At 36.7% G+C, this 10,043-nt stretch overlaps 1 protein-coding gene across 2 annotated transcripts in view; it reads right to left on the bottom strand.

The window, feature by feature from the left end:
* LRRC74B (leucine rich repeat containing 74B) overlaps positions 1-10,043 on the bottom strand; it is a 346,726-nt gene that overhangs the window by 216,949 nt on the left and 119,734 nt on the right. The gene's annotated exons all lie outside the window — the stretch shown is intronic.

A 10,043-nucleotide genomic window follows, 5' to 3' on the forward strand; every position in this document is an offset into this window, starting at 1 on the left:
TCCCTTTGCAAAAATCCATTAAGTACAGAAGAAGTAATTAGGGACCTGGGGACCCAAGTTGATAGCAATCTCTCATTTGACAACCACATGGCCAAAGTGGTTAGAAAAACATTTTATATAGCCCACCTAATCACGAAGGGATTCACATCTAGATCAGGGGAGGTTATTGTGCCTCTTTACTCATCCCTCATGCCTGGGCAGCTACTGGCTAATGATTTGGTGACTTAGGAACATTTAGAAAGTTCTAGCATTTTAATCATTGAACAGAAAGATTTTTTGTTACAGCCGTTATTAATAAGATCCAGTCTGTGCAAACTGAAAACAACTGAGTATCAGTGGGGGTAAATACACTCTCCAAGGAAACCTTGATCACCAAGCACAGGGCCGAGAAAATTCAGAACTCTGTCACTCAAGAGTTCCTGAAATTTCTAACAGTTATCCTATAAAGAAGGCCTCTGTAGTCAGATCAACTCTCCCAGGGGCTGAAGTCCTAGGTAAACCACCATGGGAAATTAAAGTCAAAACAGATGTCTGAAATTAACTGTGTCCTAACGCTGTTAACCTGTTAAAGTAGTATCTTTTTGAGCAAAAGTGTGAGAGAAGATGGCAAGAGCTACCACTGCAGGTGTACTTCTTCCAAAAGTTAAGGGCCAAGGAGATACCTCTCCAACGATTCTCAAAAATTCAGTCAGCTATTAAAGACAGACACTTGATGGTGTTTCTTTTCATAAGTAATGGCAGCAGCCAATGACAGGACAGAGACTACTATGTAAATACAGACATGGAAGAGATATCTTCTCTGGATTTAGGTCTGGGTCCCTGATCATTTTTAGAGAAAAGCTCTTTTCTCTGCCTGCCTCTGCATGGCACTAAGGAAAGCCTCAAGTTCAGACTCTCTCTGCCAAGAAGGAATTGTGCTTGGAACACAATGCAAAAGTATGACCACTAAAGATACAGCAAGTAACAATTCTGTATGAGTACCTGCTAACCACAGAGGTGGTTTCTAAATTTGGGAAGCTAAGGCCTATACATTTTTCCCACTGCAGATGCAACACATTTTCCAGTGACATCTGTGAAGTGGAAATCTGGACTCTACCTAACCACGAAAGAATTTAGGACTGAGACAAAGAGCATTCCCCTTAATCCAACAATGCAAGAGGCATGGATTGCATGGATCCAAGGAATGACAGCAGTGCAATTATTTTCAATCCAAGTAAACAGCAACAGACAAAGGAGAGTCCACTGACAGGATTCATTTAGCTAATAACACACTGATTACAAAAATATTTATTACATGGTTTTCCAACTTTAGTTTTTCCTGTGTGGCAAACCCTTAATCCCTAAAAGGTACTTGTGATCGTATACCCATAATTTACAGATGTTTAAAAAAAAAAAAGTGCACAAAATGACATTTCTTTGTATTTATTTAATTGCATAAGCACGGGACGCTCCTTTCCAGGTGTGACCCGGTACACTGTATAGTTAAGTGCTTTATTCAGCGTCACAGAGTAGGCAAATGGAGACAGAGGAATCCAAACTAGGACAACAGGAAGAGGTTAACAGCTCATATCCTTAATCTTCTGCTTTAACCATCAGAAACTCCAGAAGAATAACAATGTGCACTTTCTGAAATTTGAAAAGATGTAGCAATACACAGTTTCCCATGTCTCAAAAAAACATCGAAAACACTACCTTCAGATGCATCTTACACGATATTAAACCAAGGAATGAACTGATAAGTGGCATCTACAACTTGAAAGTGCAATACATCAACGCTAGTGAGCACTACCTGAAAACATAAATCAGCTTTCAAAGAAAGAAAACATAGAAAGTCTTATTTTTCTGCTCATCACCAATTAAAACAAAAGTTTCTCAGTACAGTACATGTGGTAAAACAAAGGGAAGCTACCCATTAAAAAAAATTCAAAGACACATTTACCTGATTCTTCTCGCCTGATCTTCCTGCGATATTTAGTTTTGCTGTTGATCTGAATCATCTTTCCCAGATCCAGAGTATACTGTGTTTTTCCGAAAGTCAGACTCACTGTCTTCTCATCATTTCGCTGTGCTGTCTCCAAGGCAACAGTGGCTTCAGCACTGTATGGGACCCAGTTTGCATCATCTCCTTCCCACTCCCAAACATAACCCAAAGCACAAGGCCAATGTTTAGTAAAGAATGGCTGTTTAATCAGCAATGTAAGTAATATCCATATTAAAAAGGAATTATTATTCTCAAATATAAAAGTGTCTTTATCCGGCCCCAAGAAAGCAAATTTTGCTTCTATCTTTCTCAGTGGGTTTTCATGAATTCCACACAGAGTATGTAAACTTAATTCTAATAACTACCTACAGTGATCCGCATGTTATTTCCTCTGGATAGATCTTACCGACAGCCTAATTCCTAGCGTGTACATGCGTACACATGGAGTGAATTTCGCGTTTGGCGTGGATGTGACGCATGCATGCATGTTCCTACTTGAAGAAGAAGACTCCACTACTACGGAGTGAAGGTTTTTTTTTGTTAATTCTTGAATCCATCCAGTCCTGCCAACCAGCAGCTGTAAAAGTGGGAGGGGCGTTCGCTTCCCCCTACGATTCTGGCGCCCTATGATTTATTTATTTTAATTAATTTACTTTTCTTAAGAAAAGTAAATTAATTAAAATAAATAGATAAACACAAATTGCGCCCTCTACGGGGACGGCCTGTACAGCGCCCTAGGCGGTCGCCTAGTTCGCCTATGCCTAAGGCCGGCCCTGCACAGAGAAACCTTCTAGGCCAAGACTTCCACACCGAATATCAATGAAGTGAGAAGAATAAACTAACTGCAGACAGAGAGAGAGCTGACAATTTTCAGTGAACAAATAAATAAGCAGATAAATGCAGTACTACTTTAAACACAATATTCAATGAAACATTAAACAGAAAAAATAAAATGCAGTACTATCTTAAAACACTGCATGTTTGTACTTATCTCAGTTTGTAATAAAGTTAATGTAGCTATGTAAAAGCTAACCAAACAGCTCAAGTATGCAACTATTCAGCAGAAATAATTTCAGAGATAAGGGACTAAGACTTTAAGGCACAGAGAATTCCTCTAGGCTAAGACATCTACACCAAATATCAATGAAGTGAGAAGAATAAACTAACTGCAGACAGAGAGAGAGCTCACAATTTTCAGTGAACAAATAAATAAGCAGATAAATGCAATACTATTTTTAACACAATATTCAATGAAACAATAAACAGAAAAAAATAAAATGCAGCACTGTCTTATAACACTGCAAGTGTGTACTTATTTTAGCTTGTAATATAGTTGATGTAGCTATGTAAAAGCTAACCAAACAGCTCAAGTATGCAACTATTCAGCAGAAATAGTTTCAGAGATAAGGGACTAAGACTTTTAGGCACAGAAAAACCTTCTAGGCTAACACTGCTACACCGAATATCAATGAAGTGAGAAGAATAAACTAACTGCAGACAGAGAGAGAACTCACAATTTTCAGTGAACAAATGAATAAGCAGCTAAATGCAGTACTATTTTTAACACAATATTCAATGAAACAATAAACAGAAAAAAATAAAATGCAGTACTATCTTATAACACTGCAAGTTTGTACTTATCTCAGCTTGTAATAAAGTTAATGTAGCTTTGTAAACGCTAACCAAATAGCTCAAGTATGCAACTATTCAGCAGAAATAATTTCAGAGATAAGGGACTAAGACTTTAAGGCAAAGAGAAATCCCCTTGGCAAAGACTTCTATACCGAATATCAATGAAGTGAGAAGAATAAACTAACTGCAGACAGAGAGAGAGAGCTCACAATTTTCAGTGAACAAATAAATAAGCAGCTAAATGCAGTACTATTTTAACACAATATTCAATTAAACAATAAATAGAAAAAATAAAATGCAGTACTACCTTATAACACTGCAAGTTTGTACTTATCTCAGCTTGTAATAAAGGTGATGCAGCTATGTAAAAGCTAACCAAACAGCTCAAGTATGCAACTATTCAGCAGAAATAATTTCAGAGATAAGGGACTAAGACTTTAAGGCACAGAGAAACCCTCTAGGCTAAGACTTCTGCACCAAATATCAATGAAGTGAGAAGAATAAACTAACTGAAGAAAGAGAGAGAGAGAGCTCACAATTTTCAGTGAACAAATAAATAAGCAGATAAATACAATACTACTTTTAACACAATATTCAATGAAACAATAAACAGAAAAAATAAAATGCAGTACTGTCTTATAACACTGCAAGTTTGTACTTATTTTAGCTTGTAATAAAGTTGATGTAGCTATGTGAAAGCTAACCAAACAGCTCAAGTATGCAACTATTCAGCAGAAATAGTTTCAGAAATAAGGGACTAAGACTTTAAGGCACAGAGAAACCCTTTAAGCTAACACTTCTACACTGAATATCAATGAAGTGAGAAGAATAAACTAACTGCAGAAAGAGAGAGAGCTCACAATTTTCAGTGAACAAATAAATACGCAGATAAATGCAGTACTACTTTTAACACAATATTCAATGAAACAATAAACAGAAAAAATAAAATGCAGTACTATCTTAAAATACTGCAAGTTTGTACTTAGCTTGTAATAAAGTTGATGCAGCTATTTAAAAGCTAACCAAATAGCTCAAGTATGCAACTAATCAGCAGAAATAATTTCAGAGATAAGGGACTAAGACTTTAAGGCACAGAGAAACCCTCTAGGCTAAGACTTTTGCACCTAATATCAATGAAGTGAGAAGAATAAATTAACCGAAGAAAGAAAGAGAGAGCTCACAATTTTCAGTGAACAAATAAATAAGCAGATAAATGCAGTACTATGTTTGACACAATATTCAATGAAACAATGTTTGTTTGTGTCTTTTGGCTTTTCCCGGTTAGGGGTCGCCACAGCGGAACTCCGGTCCGCAAATGATTGGTAGTGGATTTTTACGTACCGGGTTACCAGCCCTGACGCACAACCTTCAATGAAGGCACGCACCATTCACATATGCCTCCACACAGAAGATGCCCTAGCTGAGAATTGAATGGGACAATGTCTTGCTATGAGGCAACAACGCTACCACAGCACCACCACCGCAAAACGTATTCAATGAAACCATAAAGAGAAAAAATAAAATGCAGTACTATCTTATAACACTGCAAGTTTGTACTTATCTCAGCTTGTAATAAAGGTGATGCAGCTATGTAAAAGCTAACCAAACAGCTCAAGTATGCAACTATTCAGCAGAGATAATTTCAGAGATAAGGGACTAAGACTTTAAGGCACAGAGAAATCCTCTAGGCTAAGACTTCTACACCAAATATCAATGAAGTGAGAAGAATAAACTAACTGAAGAAAGAGAGAGAGAGAGCTCACAATTTTCAGTGAACAAATAAATAAGCAGATAAATGCAATACTACTTTTAACACAATATTCAATGAAACAATAAACAGAAAAAATAAAATGCATTACTGTCTTATAACACTGCAAGTTTGTACTTATTTTAGCTTGTAATAAAGTTGGTGTAGCTATGTGAGAGCTAACCAAACAGCTCAAGTATGCAACTATTCAGCAGAAATAGTTTCAGAAATAAGGGACTAAGACTTTAAGGCACAGAGAAACCCTTTAAGCTAACACTTCTACACTGAATATCAATGAAGTGAGAAGAATAAACTAACTGCAGAAAGAGAGAGAGCTCACAATTTTCAGTGAACAAATAAATAAGCAGATAAATGCAGTACTACTTTTAACACAATATTCAATGAAACAATAAACAGAAAAAATAAAATGCAGTACTATCTTAAAATACTGCAAGTTTGTACTTAGCTTGTAATAAAGTTGATGCAGCTATTTAAAAGCTAACCAAACAGCTCAAGTATGCAACTGATCAGCAGAAATAATTTCAGAGATAAGGGACTAAGACTTTAAGGCACAGAGAAACCCTCTAGGCTAAGACTTTTGCACCGAATATCAATGAAGTGAGAAGAATAAATTAACCGAAGAAAGAGAGGGAGAGCTCACAATTTTCAGTGAACAAATAAATAAGCAGATAAATGCAGTACTATTTTTAACACAATATTCAATGAAACAATGTTTGTTTGTGTCTTTTGGCTTTTCCCGGTTAGGGGTCGCCACAGCGGAACTCTGGTCCACTAATGATTGGTAGTGGATTTTTACGTACCGGGTTACCAGCCCTGACGCACAACCTTCAATGAAGGCACGCCCCATTCACATATGCCTCCACACACAAGATGCCCTAGCTGAGAATCAAACGGGACAATGTCTTGCTATGAGGCGACAATGCTACCGCAGCACCACCACCGCAAAAAGTATTCAATAAAACAATAAAGAGAAAAAATAAAATACAGTACTACCTTATAACACTGCAAGTTTGTACATATCACAGCTTATAATAAAGTTGATGTAGCTTTGTAAACGCTAACCAGACAGCTCAAGTATGCAACTATTCAGCAGAAATTATTTCAGAGATAAGGGACTAAGACTTTAAGCCACAGAGAAACCTTCTAGGCTAAGACTTCTACACTGAATATCAATGAAGTGAGAAGAATAAACTAACTGCAGACAGAGAGAGAGAGAGAGCTCACAATTTTCATTGAACAAATAAATAAGCAGATAAATGCAATACTGTTTTTAACACAATATTCAATGAAACAATAAACAGAAAAAATAAAATGCAGTACTGTCTTATAACACTGCAAGTTTGTACTTATCTTAGCTAGTAATAAAGTTGATTTAGCTATGTAAAAACTAACCAAACAGCTTGAGTATGCAACTATTCAGCAGAAATGATTTCAGAGATAAGGGACTAAGACTTTAAGGCACACAGAAACCATCTAGGCTAAGACTTTTACACCGAATATCAATGAAGTAAGGAGAATACACTAACTGCAGACAGAGAGAGCTCACAATTTTCAGTGTACAAATAAATAAGCAGATAAATGCAGTACTATTTTAACACAATATTCAATGAAACAATGTTGTTGTTCTTCTTTCGGCTTTTCCCAGTTAGGGGTCGCCACAGCGGAACTCCGGTCCGCTAATGATTGGCAGTAGATTTTTTATGGATGCCGAGGTGCCAGCTCGACGTCCAACCTTCAGCGAAGGCATGCCCATTCTACGCATGTCTTTCGAATGCCACTCGACCGCTGTAACAATAAACAGAAAAAATAAAATGCAGTACTATCTTATAACACTGCAAGTTTGCACTTATCTCAGCTTGTAATAAAGTTGATGTAGCTATGTAAAAGCTAACCAATCAGCTCAAGTATGCAACTATTCAGCAGAAATAATTTCAGAGATAAGGGACTAAGACTTTAAGGCACAGAGAAACCCTCTTGGCTAAGACTTCTACACCGAATATCAATGAAGTGAGAAGAATAAACTAACTGCAGACTGAGAGAGAGAGCTCTCAATTTTTCAGTGAACAAATAAAGAAGCAGATAAATGCAGTACTATTTTAACACAATATTCAATGAACAATAAACAGAAAAAAATAAAATGCAGTACTATCTTATAACACTGCAAGTGTGTACTTATCTCAGCTTGTAATAAAGTTGACGTAGCTACGTAAAAGCTAACCAAACAGCTCATGTATGCAACTATTCAGCAGAAATGCCTTATATACATATATATATATATATATATATATATATATATATATATATATATATATGTATATATATATATATATATATATATATATATTCAAAGCACACAATGCATAAATATATAGATATATATAGATATATGTACATATATATATATATATATATATATATATATATATATATATGTATGTTTTTCTTTCGGCTGATTCCGCTACGGGTCACCACAGTGGAATATTCTGTTTCCATTTCTTCCTGTCCTCTGTATCTTGGTCTGTTGCACCATCCACCTGCATGTCTTCTCTTACCGCATCCATAAACCATATCTTAGGCATTCCTCTTTTCCTTTTACCTGGCAGCTCCATTCTTAGCATCTTTCTTCCAATATACCCAGTATCCCTCCTCAGCACATGTACAAACCAATGCAATCTAGCCTCTCTGGCTTTGTCTCCAAACCATCTAACCTGAGCTGACCCTCTAATATACTCATTTCTAATCGTATCCACCCTTGTCACACTCAATGCAAATCTTAACATCTTTAACTTTGCCACCTTCAGCTCTAACTCCTGTCTTTTTGTGAGTCCCATTGTTTCCAACCCATATAACATAGCTAGTCTCACTACCATTGTGTAAACCTTCCCTTTCACTCTTACTGGTCAGTCGTAAATCACTCCTGACACTCTTCACCACCCACTCCACCCTACCTGCACCTGCATCCTTCTTCAGCTTCCTTCCACACTACCATTATTCTGAACTCTTGATCCCAAGTATTTAAACTCATTCACCTTTGCCGACTTCACTCCCTGCATCTTTACCATTCCTCTGTCCTCCCTCTCGCTCTCTCTGTATATATATATATATATATATATATATATATATACATATATATATATTTTTTTATATCTATATATATCTATATATCTATATATATATATATATATATATATATATATATATACATACATACATATATATGTACATATATACTTAATACTAAATCTGAGATTGTCATACCTTGGAGAAAAAGGAATATCCTTAAACACAGTGATCTCGGACTTAGTGTAAGTTCCCATTTTTGCACATTCATTTTTTTCAATACAGTACTTTAACTTCAGAATTTAAAATTGTTATCCATTAAATTGCAACTGAGTATGAGCTACAGGATAGAGGTCATCTCCATCTTAGCCACATATCACATTCAAGAACAGGATCATATCGGTAAATATGAGTGCAAGGTACTCTGCAGTGAAACATGTGGTGCATTTGTCAACAGCTCTGTATTTCATACATTTTAATGATGCACTATGTGCTATTTCATATAAACAGCATTCATAATAAGAAGAAAGCCATGCATACATCACAGATAGGTACACGGACAGAAATGTTCTGCAGCCCCCAAACTGTAACCTAGATGCCAGGTTCAGTTCATCATAACCATAAAAAGCTGACCAGAGTACAACAGTGGGAGACCACAAGCAGCCTGCAGTCGGACAATGCCAGTAAGTTGGGATAAGAGAGATTATGGAGATATATCAAACACTGTATAATAACAAAATGGATGAAACAGCTGTATGACTAATGATTGTAAAAAAAACAACACTTGCAGTATGCTGCAGGATACATATGGTAAGTCAATGTGTCTGAGTGGTACCTTGAACAGGGTGGTCAAGGTGATTGATGTGAAGCATAGCTCAATAATAATGTTTTGAGCTCTACTAGAAGAAATACATTCTGTACCGTGCTACATTTGATAACTCTCAGGACATAGTTCCACATAGTAAGGGCAGTTAGGGCCATCTCATGAATGAGCACCACGGTTTATAAACCAAGTTGCATTCTAATACTCTTCCACCTTATTGCAGTCTTGTAGGCTGTGTGAGATGTCACTGTCCTACAGTGTGTGATCCCTGTTGGGCTGTACAGCTGTACGTGTTGCCCACACTTGATCTACTGCAGTGCTTTGGATGTGATGTATGCTGTCACCAGTTGTTATATTTTATGAGTGAAATATGGATACTTTATTTGTGTACCATGCCATCAATGATTGTGTATTTATGTATCCTGCCATAAATGCTTGTGTGTTTCTACTCATCAGTGACCATTAATTTATGCATATGTGTCATAGCTGAACATTTCTCTCTCTCTCTCTCTCTCGATACATCTATTATGATGTATGTGTGTGGGCATATTATTTTTGGTGATCCTGCTCTCTGATATACTGTCATTGTTGAAGTGACTACACTGGGAACTGAGATGTGATGGTAACACAGTGACTTGCATCCTGTTGGCTGACCTTGGGTACATTGCTGAGTCACACTTCCAGATGGCAACCTCTGTACAGTCTCACTGTCTCTGAATTCTGCTGCAGTGGTTATTCATGCTGGTTTGTTCATCTGCATGTGTACTGTGACCTGTCTT

This window comes from Protopterus annectens, chromosome 4.part0 (assembly GCF_019279795.1).
Source record: "Protopterus annectens isolate FY-2018-M chromosome 4.part0, PAN1.0, whole genome shotgun sequence".
In the NCBI taxonomy this organism is placed as follows: Eukaryota; Metazoa; Chordata; order Ceratodontiformes; family Protopteridae; genus Protopterus; species Protopterus annectens.